Raw genomic sequence first — 16,807 nt, forward strand, 5'->3', positions numbered from 1 at the left:
GAGCTGATACAGGGTTATAGTAAGAGTAAACTCATACCAAGTACTGCTGGTCACGGTCCTCAGAGCGCAGCAGATGAAGGGCCCACGAGGCTCTGCTCATCAGCAGTCTTCTGGATCAGGGTCTTCTACAGGTAGATCTGGCTGATCTTGAATCAATGTGGATACCAAATTCATTATGGAATCCACCTGTAACATGCGAGACACAAGAAACCCACTGAGGTGAAACCATTGACATATAAAGCCACTGTAAAAAGTGTTTCCAGTCATCAAATTACAATACAGTATCAACAAGATAGTCCTTTTTTTGGTTAGGAAGTCGATACACATGTATGTCATACACACATATACAGACAAAAGTCTGGAAAGATATGCACAAAATGTTAATTAACAGTGGTTATTCTCTATCTGGTGGAATTGTAAATGTTTTATAATTCTTTATACATCCCCAATTTTCTAATTTATATAATGAATAAGTTACTTGTAAATTTTCTTTAATATTGAATTACCCTCCCTTCCCATCTCAGGTATCTAGGTCCAAAGTCTAAAATTGTAACACTGTTTCCCTAAAATAGCACGTAGATATTCTCTTACCTGGTCTTGAGAGACAAAGTCCAGAAACAACTGATGCTCTTTCTGGACTCATAGTCAAAATACTCAAAGAGTGGGTGAAAATGTTTTAATTTCAAGACTGTTAAAATATTTTTGTTAGTGTCAACTGGTATCTTCAAAAGTCTGGTGAATTCCTTTGAAACTGCACTGCTGGTAGCAATACTACGAAAAGAAAAACAGAAGTCTTAATGAATAATATTAACTTTCTATATACACAAATAGAACTTGTTCCATAAGAATTAGAAATTTTTCATTACACGTTAAAGGAAATGGGTCAAGTGACTGATACCACCAGAAGACTATAACGACCTCCTTTCAAGGGGATAAAAATGCTTATCTAAACACAAACATAAATTCATCTATTATTTTTCTGTTGATACAAAACTAGATACAGTTTCCAACTCATGAACAGATGGTATAGCTGGAGTTAACATGACTGTCTAGAATTTGATGACATTTCTAAGGGAAGTATTTTAAGTGGTAGTTTTGTTCCCAGGGGGCAGCCAACGAGTATTGTATATTCACGATGAAAACAAGTAGGAAAAAAATCCATGCAAAACCAGCAATTCGACACAATAGAAAAATATATAAACTATTTCCTCTGCATCAGATTTTGGTGATTCAGGAAAAGCAGGCTGACTGACTTTTAGGTAGTGGTTAGTAAAAGCTCTGTAGATACTGAGGCATATTGGGACATTTATTATGACCTCTTTAGAGGTTGTTATTTCTAATTATTTTGTCTATTTTTACTTTAAAATTCACTTGGGGGGAAAGACATAGATACATCATTTAGTTTTTTTGATTTAAAATTTTTTAATTTTTAATTTTATTTTTTATTAGAGATGGGGTCTTGCTAGGTTGCCCAGGCTGTTCTCAAACTCCTGGGCTCAAGTGATTCTCCTAACTCAGCCTCCTGAATAGCTGGGACTACAGGTGCAAGCCACCACACCTGGCACATCATTTAATTTTCTCTCACACTTAGCATTCCGTATCTGGACTTGTTTTCAGTTCACACACACACACAAACCCAAAAATGACCAAAAGAAAAAGGGTAATACAAAGGGGAAAAAAAGAAGAAATTTTCTTGATGCACGTAAACCACTGGAAGGGAGATAGAAAGGGGGAAGATTACATGAGGTAAAATTCTGAAGAATATGGGCGGGGGAGGCGGGTCTGGCTTAACCCGAGTCCAGAGCAATGGCGAATGGGGCAGGAAGGGAACTGCTGGGGAGGGTAACAGGATCAGAGCTGCCCACAGTGCCCACTAGAGGACGCCATAGGTCTAGGACAGAACAGCTGAGGCGGCTTCAAGTTGGAAACAGTACTGTTGATATGTTCTTTGATGGAATCAAAATCAAAGCTCAAAATAGAAAAGATATTTAAACCAATTTAATTCTGCACTTTAAATATGTATACGCCCCTCATTTTTCACCATGTACTCTTTCGTAGGAAAACACCTCTTATGGAAATAAATACTGGCTGACAAAGTTTCCTTACCAGTTTAAGAACAAACTCATCACACAAACTCATTTCATACTCAATACAGCAAGCTTGTCCAACCCACAGCCCACAGGCCGCATGCAGCCCAGGATGGCTTTGAATGCAGCCCAACACAAATTTGTAAACTTTCTTAAAACATTATGAGTTTTTTGCGATTTTTTTTTTAAGCTCATCACCTATTGCTAGTGTTTGTGTATTTTATGTGTGGCCCAAGAAAATGCTTCTTCCAATGCCGCCAAGGGAAGCCAAAAGACTGGATGCTCCTGATACACAGAAAGGGATCCAAATTGGAGAGACTGGTCCCTGAAGACTGCCTATGGTCCATAGGTACGACAATTTCATTAACATACACAACCAAGTAATTGGTCACCACTTTCTGCCCCTAGTAGTGCTAAGCATGACAATCTTAATGCACAATTAAAACAAGAAAAATGCCAGCAGTTCAAAAAACAATTGAGAAACAGAAGCAAATCTGGGACAAAAATGTCTTTATGAGGATTTTTATAAAAATGTAACTTACTGTTCAAGGCTGAGCTTATTGAATATCTCTGCTGTTGTTTCTTGAACTTTATCAACATAGTCCGCGTGATCAGGGTAACATTTCATGGCAAGATTAATGAGAGAAACTTGTAAAGACACAACATCCTCTGAAGGCATGTCTTGTCTAGACTGGAATGTTTAGAAAACCATACAATTTATTTTAAACAATGGTAAAAGGAAGGCAGAGAAGTTTCAAAGTTTTCAGAACTTAGGAGAAAAACTATACAAACCTGTATCACTGTAGCCACCTGCTGTGAAAACATATCAAAAAGTTTAATATCTGCTGGGATTCCAGGTCCATCTTCACAGTGAGCAAATAAAGCTAATCTAAAAAAAACCCCAAAACCCTTTATTTTAAAAGATACAGGGTTTGGGTAGTGAGATCACGGATGACATCTTATTCTTTATTGCTTTTCTATATTTTGTATGAGCCCAAAATGTTTTTAAGTCGATCATTCCCTCAATGCTTTGAGACAGTCTCCCTCTCTCACCCAGGCTGGAGTGCAGTCATGCACTCTCCACTCAATGAAACCTCCACCTGCTGGGCTCAAGCTATCCTCCCACCTCAGCCTCCTGAGTAGCTGGGGCTAACAGCTTGTGCCACCACGCCCAGGTAATTTTTGTGTTTTCTGTAGTGATGGGGTTTTGCCATGTTGCCCAGGGTGGTATTGACCTGGACTCAAGCAAACCTCCCTCCTTGGCCTCCCAAAGTGCTGGGATTACAGATGTGAGCCACTGCGCCCAGCCTCCTCAATTCATTTTTTTATTATTATACTTTAAGTTTTAGAGTACATGTGCACAACGTGCAGGTTAGTTACATATGTATACATGTGCCATGTTGGTGTGCTGCACCCATCATCAACTCATCATTTAACATATGGTATATCTCCTAATGCTATACCTCCCTCCTACCCCCACTCCACCACTCATAGGTGGGAATTGAACAATGAGAACACATGGACACAGGAAGGGGAACATTCATTTTTAACTAAACAGTTTTGCCAATGAAACCTTTTTCCATCAGCATTCTTTTTTTTTGAAATGGAGTCTCCCTCTGTCACCCAGGCTGGAGGGCAGTGGTGTGATCTCGGCTCACTGCAAGCTCCACCTCCTGGGTTCATGCCATTCTCCTGCCTCAGCCTCCCAAGTAGCTGGGACTAAAGGCGCCCACCACCACGCCCGGCTAATTTTTTGTATTTTTAGTAGAGACGGGGTTTCACCATGATAGCCAGGATGGTCTCGATCTCCTGACCTCGTGAACTGCCTATCTTGGCCTCCCAAAGTGCTGGGATTACAGACGTGAGCCACCACGCCCGGTCTTTTCATCAGCATTCTTATTTCATACCATACTAAGTAGATTTTCAACAAGATAATTCTCTCAAAGTCTTTTTTATTTATTTTTATTTATTATTATTATTATTATACTTTAAGTTTTAGGGTACATGTGCACAATGTGAAGGTTTGTTACATATGTATCCATGTGCCATGTTGGTGTGCTGCACCCATTAACTCCTCATTTAGCATTAGGTATATCTCCTAATGCTGTCCCTCCCCCCCCCTCCCCCCACCCCACAACAGTCCCCGGAGTGTGATGTTCCCCTTCCTGTGTCCATGTGTTCTCATTGTTCAATTCCCACCTATGAGTGAGAACATGCGGTGTTTGGTTTTTTGTCCTTGTGATAGTTTACTGAGAATGATGGTTTCCAGTTTCATCCATGTCCCTACAAAGGACATGAACTCATCATTTTTTATGGCTTCATAGTATTCTATGGTGTATATGTGCCACATTTTCTTAATCCAGTCTATCGTTGTTGGACATTTGGGTTGGTTCCAAGTCTTTGCTATTGTGAATAGTGCCGCAGTAAACATACGTGTGCATGTGTCTTTATAGCAGCATGATTTATAGTCCTTTGGGTATATACCCAGTAATGAGAAGCATAATTAAGTAGATATGGACAGAAATGCATTAAAGTGACAAATGTATTCAACAACCATGATTTAAATAAATGATCTTTAAAAAATAAAAGTACATAGACTATTTTAAGATACTGCATTTTTACTGAAGTTTGAAATAGAACTAAGTCTAAAATTCATAAAATTGACTTTTATTTCCCACATCTTAACTTACTCAAAATAATGTCTGTTTCATTATCATTATCTGTTTGTCAGAGTCACAACTACATCCACATTTTGTTATGCCCAGAAACATCACTACTGACAGAGATGGGTAAGTGACATTACAGGCAACACAGGAAAATCCAGTTACTAGCTTCCTTTAAGAGTGAGCCCAATAAGTATGGAATTTTTGCTGCCCAGCATTGAGCTGATAATTTGGAAAATTTTGTTATCTAAATTCTCAGACTTTAAAATGAACACCTTAGTTTTTTTAAAAAAACATACAAAAGGTATCTGCAGAAATAAATCTTCACTTAGGTTTCTGGTTTCATGACAATGCTTACAAGTAGTAGGACAGACATTATGTACTACTACACAACATGGCTGCAAAAAAGTCACCCATTGGCCAAGCGCGGTGGTTCACATCTGTAATCCCAGCACTTTGGGAAGCTGAGGCAGGCAGATCATTTGAGCTCAGGAGTTTGAGACCAGCCTGGCCAACCTGGCAAAACCCCATCTCTACTAAAAATACAAAAATTAGCCGGGCATGGTGGGGCATGTCTGTAATCCCAGCTACTCCAGAGGCTGAGACACCAGAATCACTTGAACCCAGGAGTCGGAGGTTGCAGTGAGCCGAGATAGTGCCACTCTAGCTTGGGTGACAGAGTGAGATTCTGTCTGGGAAAAAAAAAAAAAAAAAACTAAGAAAATAAAACTTCAAGTGGATGTACTAAACATATGTGATACTTAAAATTTTTTCTTTAAGAAAATGTGATGATAGAGGGATTACTTGAACATTTTCAATCATCTGTATCTTACGGCTAGTCTAAATCAAATGAGTTCCCACTGCAAGATACTTACATCATGGTAAAAAACAAATTTTGTTCTTCAATATGATCTTTGGATTTGTATGATTTAAAAAATAAGTCTGTACAACATCTTTAAATGTCAATTAAACACACAGAATAAAGATATTCATTATCGTCATGTCTCCTGCACATTTAAGTTAAGCTTCTTTCTTGTCTAACCTAGGCAAGTACCTAGTACTCATACTCTTAAAGCTAAATTATTTATAGTATAATTAAATTAAGATCATTGGTATGATAAAGATGTAACAGAAACAAATAATTGAAAAAAATGTTTAAAATTCATTATTCCCAAGTCAGAGCATTTATCCTCCAGTGTTGGAAGGTCTTACCTATCAATTAAAGCAATGATTATGTTTTTCACGTTGACACTCTGGTGTAACTCAGCACAGGCTCGAAGAAAAGGATTCAAAGTCTGGAGGTGAAATTCATCAGAGAAAACCTGAAAAACAAATGATCAATACAAGTAAAAGTATTTCGCATAATATTCTGAACTCACATATGGTAAAGTTCACATTTGTGGGAAAAAAACACTGTAATCTTATACAACTAAATTCAAACACATTACTTCTGAAGCTCTCTACTAAACATAAGCTCAGACAGAAATATTCCAATAAACAAAGTGTGCCTACAATTAAACTAAGGCTACAGAGATCTAGAAAACTCAGATTACTCATTCCTACATCTTGGAGGAAAACAAACCACATTGATACAAAGACCAAGTTATAAGTTAGAAACAGAAAATTCCTGTTTCTAAATTATTTTCAGAAGAAGCAAGATTACATGAACAAAAAGGAGCATTAAAAATGATTTTAATTTTTTATAGAAATGACATCTTGCTATGTTGCCCAGGCTGGTTTTGAACTCCTGGTCTCAAGAGATCCTCCCACCTTGAACTCCCAAAGTGCTGGGATTACAGGTGTGAGTCACCACACCCAGCAAGGAAAATTCTTTATTCAGGAAAGCTTATTTCCTATTCCATCAACATTTTTTCAAAACAATTAAATTTAATGAAAAATAAAATAGGCCCTTAAAAAATGAAATAAATGTTCCCACCTACCTGAATAACACACTCCATGAGATATTCTTGAGCCAAAGCATCCCTACAGTTTACAACTTGCTCCAATATGCCGGTCAAAACAATCTAAAAGAGAAAAAAAAGAAATACATGTAAGGGTTAAAACCTGTTTTCAAAATCTTAAGCTATTCCCATAGTAACACATTTGAACTACTAGCTTGAACATCGTATTGAGATTTTTCTCACCAAGACTTCACTTCTAAACTTTAAAAGCTATTTTCTTTTTGAGATAAGGTCTTGTTCTGTTGCCCCGGCTGGGGTGCAGTGACACACTCTCCACTCAATGCAATGTCCACCTCCTGGGCTCAAGCCATCCTCCCACCTCAAGCCTCCTGAGTAGCTGGGACTACAGGTACATTCCACCATGCCCAGCTAATTTTGGTAATTTTTGTAGAGATGGGGTCTCCCTATGTTGCCCAGGCTTGTCTCAAACTCCTGGACTCAAGTGATCCATCTGCCTTGGCCTCTCAAAAGTAAGCTTTTTTCTCCATGGCTTGTGCTTTTTTGTGTATCCTCAGAAACCTTTGTGTAATCCTAGGTCATAAAGATTTCCTCTGTGTTTTCTAACAGTTTTAGGTTCTATATTTAGGTCTCTGATCAATTTTTGTGTTTTTTCTATATGGTATGAGGGATGGTCAAGGTTCAGGGTTTTTTGCTTGTTTGCATATAAACATCCAATTGTTCCAGAATCACTTGCTGAAAAGGTTGCCTTTGTACTTTTATCAAAAATAACTGATCATAAATATCTGGGTCTGTTATGGATTGTCTAGTCAGAGATCGGTAAACTGAGCTGCTGCTTGTTTTTACAAATAAAGTGTTTCTGGAACACAGCCATGCCCATTCACTTCCATATTGTCTGTGGCTGCTTTTGCACCATTATCTGCAGTGTTAGTAGTTGTAGACTGGGGTGTTCAACCTTTTGGCTTGAAGAAGAATTAGAAGAAGAATTATCTTGGGCCACACATAAAATACACTAAGAATAGCTGCTGAGCTTTTTTAAAAAAAGCAAAAAATCTCATGTTTTAAAGTTTACAAACTTATGTTGGGCCATGTTCAAAGCTGTCCTGAGCCACAGGTTGGACAAGCTTGTTGTACAGCATATGTCTTGCAAAGCCAAAAAGCATTTATTATCTGGTCCCTCACAGGTAAAGTTTGCCATTCCCTGTTTTATTCCCCTCCATTGATTTGTGTGTCTGTGCTTTTCACCAATACCACACAGGCTCTCACTGTGGCTTTAGAGTAAATCATGAATTCGGGTTGTTTGGGTCTCAACTTTGTTCTTCCTTTTCAAATTTGTTGCAGCTGTTCCAAGTTCTCTGTTTCTTCACATAAACTTTAGAATCAGCTTCTTAATTTCTACAAAAGTCTGCTGGGATTTTGACTGAGATTACATCGGATCTACAGATCATTTTTTAAAAAAGATGCTATCTTGACAATATTAAATCTTCCAATCCACAAACATTGCATATATATCTTTCTGTTTATTTAAGTCTTCTTCAGTAAAAGCCATTTTAAGATTTTTTCAATGTAATATTATATAACAAAAATATTCTGATTTTAAACATCAGATTTCAGTTTATCTCAGAACATAAGAAGAGGTAACAAAAATATACAAACCTGTTTGTAAAGTTCCACATTTACACCTTCCAACTGACTGAGGCGCACCAAATTTGTTTCCACTAAAATTCTCAGTTCTTGTCTTTCTCATTCTCTTTTTTCTCTATCTCAGCTACGTCCCTGATGCTGCATTTGCACCCAGAGCTTGTTCATTCCTGCAAAGTTGAGCAGCACAAAATCCATGGAATCACTGATATCTCCTGTTGTTTCTTCACTGCAAAGAAACAGAAAAGCCTTTACACAGTATTTACAGGACCAACTTACTGCTATCCCTCTCCTTTGTGCATTTCCTACTTACCTCTGTAGTACCCCAATGGTTTATAAAAAACCACTTTCAATTTCATTGGCTTAGTGTTAAATTTCAAAGGGAACAGAATCTAGGGAAAAAAGTACCTGGAGAGGACAGTATAAATTTAAAGGGCAAATTACTTTCCCCAACTCCCTATCCTGGGCCAAGTGGACTTGCTCTTACGGCAACTTCCTTAATTCAAAAAGGCTAGAAGGGTGGGCATGGTGGCTCATGTCTGTCATCCCAATGCTTTGGGAGGCCAAGGCAGGAAGATCGCTTTAGGCCAGGAGTTTAAAACTGGCCTAGGCAACATAATGAGACCCCATCCCTACAAACCAAAAACAAAAACAAAAGGCTAAAAAATTAACACTTAGGGTGTACTGCTAACTACATCATTTTACTGTTGAATATTTTGTTTCTAATTGGAATGTAAGCTTTGTGAGGGAAGAGACCATGGATTTCCTGCTTTATTTTTCTACATCTCCTAGGATGGAGACCTCAGTAGCTTTCAAAAAATTTTATTGATTGCCTAATTAAACGCTCAAAATGGACAGTCAAAATGTAATAAAGCAAATAACTTTATCAATTTCTCTACATTGTTAAATTTTTTATCTTTTCTGTACTGATTAAAAAAGAAATTGATGCAGATATATTAAAAAACATTGAATTGTACACCTTAGAAATAAATGAAAATATTAAAAAGAAAAAAACAAAATCTGTTGGGGCAAACTGAAAAAAGATTAAAAATTAAAGAAAGAAAATAAATGAATAAACTTTAAAAAAAAAAAGGAATGAAGTTCTTTAATCTGGGGACCTGTCATGTGAACAGCTCACCCCACTGAAGACCACAGTTGGCTGCCCACCTGCCCCTGCTGTGGGATAAAAGTACAGTAGACTTCGATTCTAGAATACTGATTACACAAGAGACAGGAGTGTCTCCGAAAAGCTTTTATTTTTTCTTTTCTGGAGTTAATAGCTAACTTGTAACAGATAGTTCAAATCACTTATATTCCAAGGTAACTAGCAGTCTATAAATTATAAAAGCTGATAGACATTAAAGGAACAATTATGAAATCCAGCTGGCTCACACTTCATATTTCATTACAAATTCAATTTCCAAACATAACCCCCTTTAAAAAGTTGTATTTTCAAAGAATATTTAATGTAGTGGAAAAATGCTCAATTACATGAAATAAAAAAAGCAGGTTCTAATAATCCAAAGATCAACTTTGCATAAGAGTACATTTTAGATCATACCACATATACTGAGGAGTTCTATATGACAAAGGAAATCTATATATACAAATGTTGCCTAAATGGCTGACTGGGTGGAAGAATTATTCATACTTACTATATTTCTGTACATGTTTCCACACTTTTATACATTCTGCAATGAAAGAAATATTGCAACAAAATCAAGAAAGAAAATCACTTACTCTGTTGGCTCTCCTTCATCAGGTAAGATATTTCTGGTACACTGAAGAAAGTAATTTTGAAGAAACAAACCCCTCAAGGGATGCTGCACACCAGGGCACATTTCTACCAAATCTTTCAAAATGTCCTTCCTGGACTGAGGAAATGACTTGACATATACAACTCCAACTGTGATCAAAAGGTAACTAGGAGAATTATGAAGAAATGCTGATTAGAAATAAAATATTCAAATCAAGAATTTGATTATTTCCAAACACTTTGAACAAAACATTAAATAAACAAGACAGGAACCATGTTGTTTTCTCCTGCATGATAAGGAAAATATCTGATTTAAAATATAACCGCTGACTGCCCTCTAAAAACACTATCTATATATTCACTCTCATACATACACATACATACACACACACACACACACACACAGAGACATATACTGTATACATACAAGATAGATATTACCTTTAACATATTAGGAAGATAATAATTGTTATATTAATTTTTCTAACAGTCAAGACATTAAACAAAATAGCAAACATGTCCATTTTTTTCTGTTTCCAAAATTCTTCAAATATGTACATTATTTGAATCATCTCATTGGAAATGTCCCTAACACACTGCCAGAAAGCGGCCAGAAAGTAGTTTCTTCAACCTAACAGCTGGTTCCCTATTAAAATGTTACCGGGCCAAGCACGGTGGCTCACGCCTGTAATCCCAGCATTTTGTGAGGCCAAGGCGGGTGGATCACGAAGTCAAGAGATAGAGACCATCCTGGCCAACATGGTAAAGCCCCATCTCTACTAAAAATACAAAAATTAGCTGGGTGTGGTGGCGCATGCCTGTAGTCCCAGCTACTCAGCAGACTGAGGCAGTAGAATCGCGTGAACCCAGAAGGTAGAGGTTGCAGTGAGCCGAGATTGAGCCACTGCACTCCAGCCTGGCGACAGAGCAAGACTCTGTCTCAAAAAGAAAAAATGTTTCCAAGGGAACCTAGTAAAATGATTCTAAGAGGGAGCTTTGTGATCAGAATGATCAGCGTGCAAATACTGCCTATACCTTTTTTTTTTTTTTTTTTTTTTTACACAGGGTATTGCTCTGTGGCCCAGGCTGGAGTGCAGTGGTGCTTTTTGCCCCCGCCACCGCGGCTTTTTACCGCCGTGGCTTTTTGCTCCCCGCCGCCGCGGCTTTTTGCCCTCGCCGCCAAGGCCTTTTGCTACCCGCCGCCAAGGCCTTTTGCTCCCCGCCACCGCGGCATTTTGCTCCCCGCCGTCGCGGCTTTTTGCCCCCATCGCCGCGACCTTTTGCGGCTTTTTGCCCCCGCCGCCGCGGCTTCTTACCGCCGCCTCTCGCCGCCGCCGCCGTCTCTTGCCGCCTCTTACCGCCGCCGCCGTCTCTTGCCGCCTCTTACCGCCGCCGCCGTCTCTTGCCGCCTCTTGCCGCCGCCGCCTTGCCGCCGCCGCCGCCGCCTTGCCGCCGCCTCTCGCCGCCGCCGCCGCCTCTCGCCGCCGCCGCCGCCTCTCGCCGCCGCCGCCGCCTCTTGCCGCCTCTTACCGCCGCCGCCGTCTCTTGCCGCCGCCGCCTCTTGCCGCCGCCTCCTTGCCGCCGCCGCCGCCTCTCGCCGCCGCCGCCTCTTGCCGCCGCCGCCGCCGCCTCTCGCCGCCGCCTCTCGCCGCCTCTCGCCGCCGCCTCCTTGCCGCCGCCTCTTGCCGCCGCCGCCTCTTGCCGCCGCCGCCTCTTGCCGCCGCCTCCTCTTGCCGCCGCCTCTCGCCGCCGCCTCCTTGCCGCCGCCTCATGCCGCCGCCGCCGCCTCTTGCCGCCGCCTCTCGCCGCCTCTCGCCGCCGCCGCCGCCTCTCGCCGCCGCCGCCGCGGCCTCTTGCAGCCGCGGCTTTCTGCCGCTGCGGCTTTTTGCAGCATTTTCCCCCGGCCCCTGCGGCTTTTTGCCCCAGCCTCCGCGGCTTTTCCCCCCCGGCCGCCGCGGCTTTTTGCCTCTGCCGCCGAGGCTTTTTCCCGCCATGGCTTTTTGCCCCTTCTTAAAACAGTCAGCGTGTGTTTTCATCCCAGTTGTTCACCGTGGTAAGACTACGCTGGAAAACTGTGTGCTGCAGTGTGAGACGACCAGAGTCACAGCGCTGACATCGCCAGAGTTTCTAATGAAGAACTCAGTTTATATGGAGCCAAGGTAAAAGCTCTTGTCCTCTTGGGGAAGTAGTTTGGGTTGAAGTTGTAAACGAATATATGAAATATGGGCCAAGATGTATGTGTGTACTCCCACAGTCTTCAGACAGTCATCTCTACCAAGTCAGTCAGACTCAACTGTGCAAGGGTCTTCTCATGAAGCATTTTCAAATGATAGAAGAAAAGTAATAAATCTCACTATTACTTTATATAGCTTTAAGAGAGGTTTAGGTCCTTAAAATTATGTTTGTAATTGTAGATTCACACAGTGTTGTAAGAAATAACAGGGAGAGATCCTGCATTATGCCCTTCACCAGTGTCCCCTAAGGGTAACGTCTTGTTTAACTGTCGTGCAACATCACAGCCAGAATACTGACATCGATCCAGTCAAGTGGAAGAATATTCCCATCACCACAAGGACCCTCATGCTGCCCTCCTAGAGCCAAACTCACCTGCCTCTCCCACCAACCACTTCCTTAACTGCAGGCACACCTTAAGCTGTTTTTCACTTCTATTGATTTCATTTCACAAATGTAGAAATGGAATCACACAGTATGTGGCTTTTTGGGATTGGCTTTTCTCACTTCGTGTGGTTCTGTGGAGCTTCACCTGGGTCGTTGTATGTACCAATAGCTTGCTCCTTTTTACTGTGGAGGAATAGTCCAATGTGTGGTTGTTCCACAGTTTGTTTAGTCACTTGTGGGAGGATGTCTAGATTGTCTCCAGTTTTTGTCTGTTGTCAGTAAAGCTGCTGTAAATATTCAGGTACAGGTTTTTGTGTGAACACATTTTTCATTTTTTAAGGAGTAAATGCCCACGGATGCAATTGTAGGTCATATGGTAGTTCCATGCTTAGTGTTTTGTTGTTTTTTTTTTTTTAAAGAAATCGCTAAAATGTTTTTCAGAGTAGTTGTACCATTTTACATTCCCACTAGCAATGTTTGAGTGGTCCAGTTTCTCCATGTCCTCAAGAGCATTTGGTGTTTTGACTATTTTTTGTTTTCACTATTCTGATTAAGTCTGTAGTGATATCTCATTGTGGTTTTAATTGTCATTTCCCCAGTTGTTAATGATGTCAGGCATTTTCTCATATGCTTATTTGCCACCCTTATATCCTCTTTAGTGAAATATCTGTGACTTTTGCCCCATTTTCTAATTGGATTGTTTGTTCTTCTTTACTGTAGAGGTTTGAGAGTTCTCTGTATATTCTAGATACTAGTCCGTTGTCAGGTGTGTGGTTTGGAGACATTTTTTGCCACTCTGTAGCTTGTCTTTTCACCTTCTTCATATGGGTTTTTATGGAGCAAAGTATTTAATTTTGATGAAGTCCAGTGTATCAGTTTTTCCTTTTATGAGTCGAGGTTTTGGTGATAACAACTGTTTGCCTAGCCATAGATCCTGATTTTCTCCTATGTTAAAAAAAAATTTTTATAGCTTTGTATTTTACATAAGGTTGTGATCCATTTTCTACTTAATTTTGGTGTAAGGTGTGAGGTTTAGGTCACGGTTCATTTCTTTTCCTATTCTGTTTCACTAATCTGTGTAGCCATCCCTCCACCAGTACCTGTAGCTATACATTAAGTCTTAACGTCAGGTAGAGTGATTTCTCCTACTTTTTTTTTTCAAAATCGTTTCAGTTACTCTAGTTCCTTTGCTTTTCAATACAAATGTGAAAATAATTTTGTCTATATCCACAAAAGATCATGCTGAGATTTTGATAGGAACTTTAATAAACCCATATGTCAATTTGGGAAGGATTAACACCTTCCATTCTTTGAACACAATGTATTTCTCCATTTACTTAAAATCTCTGATTTCCTTTTTTTGAGATAGGGTCTTGTTCTGTCACCCAGGCTGGAGTGCAGTGGCATGAACATGGCTCATGGCATAGCTTCAGTCTCCTGGGGTCAACCATCTTTCCACCTCTGCCTCTCAAGTAGCTGGGACCACAGGTGCATGCCACTACACTGAGCAAATATTTTTTACTTTATTTTTCGTAGAGATGGGGTCTTGACATGTTGCCCAGGCTGTTCTCCAACTTCTAGGCTCAAGCAGTCCTCCTGCTTCAGTCTCCCGAAGTGATGGGATTACAAGCATGAGCCACCACACCCAGCCAAATCTTTGTTTTCTTTCATCAGCATCATATACTCTTCAGCATACAAATGTTATATGTGTTTTGTTAGATTTGTACCTAATTATTTCACTTTTTTGAGTGATTGTGATACTTTTCAATGTCCATATGTTCATTGCTAGTATATAGAAACATAATTTATTTTTATATGTTTATCCTATATCCTTATAACTTTGTTAAACCGTACTTATAGGAATGTTTTTGTAGATTCCTTGGGATTTTCTATATAGAGAGTATTGTTATCTGCAAATAAGGGCAGGTTCTCTTTTTTCTTTTCTAATCTTTATGCCTCTTTCCCCCCCTTGCCTTATTGCACTGGCTAGAATTTCCGGCACTATGAAAGCAGACCTCCTCACCTTGGTTTTGATATTAGGGAGAATATGTTTAGTATTCCATCGAAAATAATAAGGTTGACCAGGATTTTACATATTCTTTATCAAGTTGAAGAACTTCTGCTCTATTTCTTTTTCTTTTTTTTTTTTTGAGAATTTTTATCATAAGTGGATGTTTACTTTATTTCTGAGTTCCTTTCTCAGGAATAGGCTGACTTTTAATGTTTTTTTCTGGATAGATTGATATGATCACATGATTTTTCTTATTGGAAAACAGAAAATGGTGGGTTACAATGGTTGATTTTCAAATTTTGAGCCAGCCTTGCCTCTCTGGCATAAACCCCACTTGGTCATGGTATATAATTCTTTTTATATATTTCTGAATTATATTTGCTAATCTTTTGTTAGGAAATTTTGCATCTATATTCATGAATATTGGACTCTAGTTTTGGTTTTCTGTGCCACTGTCTTTGTCTGGTTTTATCGATAATAATAGCTTCATAAAATGAATACAGAAGTGTTCCCTTCTCTTCTATTTTGTAGATGAGCTTGTGTAGAATTGCTGTTCATTCTTTGGATGTTTGATGGATTTCTCCAGCGCAATCACCTGGGCCTGGAGATTTCTCTTTCGGAATTTTTAAATTATGAATTCAATTTCATTAATAGTTAAAAGTGTATTCAAATGACCTATTTCATATTGAGTATATTTTGGTAGTTTGTGCTTTTTGTGGTATTGGACCACTACTTCTAAGTTGTCAGGTTTATATTTATAGAATTGTTTGTAGCATTTCCTTATTCTTCTGATATCTGCAGGGTGTATAGTAATGATCCCTGTTTCATATTTGATATTGGTAGTTTGTGTCTTCTAAGAGCCAATTCTTTGTTTTATTGTTCTGTGTATTTTTTTTCTTTTAGATAATTGTTCTGTTTTCAATTTTATTTATTTTAGTTCTTTTCTTAAGTTTAATTTTAACATTAATTTTTACTTTTTTATGTTCTTTTTACGATTTTGTTCCTTCTGCTTCTTTTGGGTTTCTTTTACTTGTTTTGGGTTTTCCACCTGAGAGATTAGATGATTGATTTGAGACTTTTTCTCTTTTCTAATGTAAGCATTTAATGCTATAAACTTGTCTCTCAGCATTGCTCTAGCTGTTTTGTAAATTTTGATATTTTTTATTTTTATGCTTTGATTCATGCAGAATTCAGAAGTGTGTTGTTTAGTTTCTAAATATTTGGAATTTTACTATTACCTTTCTGTTGTTGATTTCCAGTTTCATTCCATTGTGGTCAAAAAACATACTATATGATTTTAATTCTTTTAAATTTCTAGAGGTTTCTTTTATGGCTCAAGATATGGTCTATCTTGATACATATTCTGTGAGCAAATGAAAAGAAAGTGAGTCATTCTCACATTCTGTCTGCTGTCATTGCGTGGTATATTCTATACAATGTCAACTAGATCAAATTGGTTGGTGATGTTGAGTTCTTTTGTATTCTTTCTGATTTTCTTCTTCTGTGAATTGTTGAGAGAGGGGTGTCAAAACCTCTAATTATAACTGAATTTGTTTGTTTGCCTTTTCAGTACTATTAGTTTTTGCTTCACATATTTTGCAGTTCTGTTATTTGGTGTATGCTCTTTCAGGATTGCTATGTCTTTTTGGTGAGTCAGCATGTTTATGATTACTTTATGTCTGTCTCTGGTAATTGTTTTTGCTCTAAAGTCTACTTTATCTGATATTAATATAGCCACACCTGCTTTCCTTTGATTATTGTTTCCACGATATGTCTTTTTCTATTAATTTCAACTTGCCTATATTCTGTTTGAAGTGAGTTGTAGACAACATACAGTTGAGTCATGTTTTTAATCCAATTTGGCAATCTTTGTCTTTTAATTGTATTTAGACCACTCACATTTAATTATTGATGTTAAGTCTTTAGTCTACTATTTTATGTTTTCTGTTTGTTCTGCTTTTCATTTGTTGATTTGCTTTTTTTCTGCCATCCTGTGGATACCCGAACATTTTTCAGAATTGCATTTGTTTTTGAGAATATCTCTTTGTATAGCGTTTTTAGTGGTTGCTCTAGGTTGTATATATGATATGTACATAACATCACAGTTTACT

The 16,807-nt window shown here is 38.8% G+C and overlaps 1 protein-coding gene and 1 pseudogene across 1 annotated transcript in view; one reads left to right on the forward strand and one right to left on the reverse strand.

The window, feature by feature from the left end:
* Nucleotides 1-16,807, forward strand: part of LOC129492801 (cyclin-Y-like protein 1B) — an 89,843-nt gene that overhangs the window by 39,358 nt on the left and 33,678 nt on the right. The window lies entirely within an intron of this gene.
* Nucleotides 32-10,253, reverse strand: LOC129492804 (vacuolar protein sorting-associated protein 35-like; annotated as a pseudogene).

Source organism: Symphalangus syndactylus, chromosome 11 (assembly GCF_028878055.3).
Source record: "Symphalangus syndactylus isolate Jambi chromosome 11, NHGRI_mSymSyn1-v2.1_pri, whole genome shotgun sequence".
Classification (NCBI taxonomy): Eukaryota; Metazoa; Chordata; class Mammalia; order Primates; family Hylobatidae; genus Symphalangus; species Symphalangus syndactylus.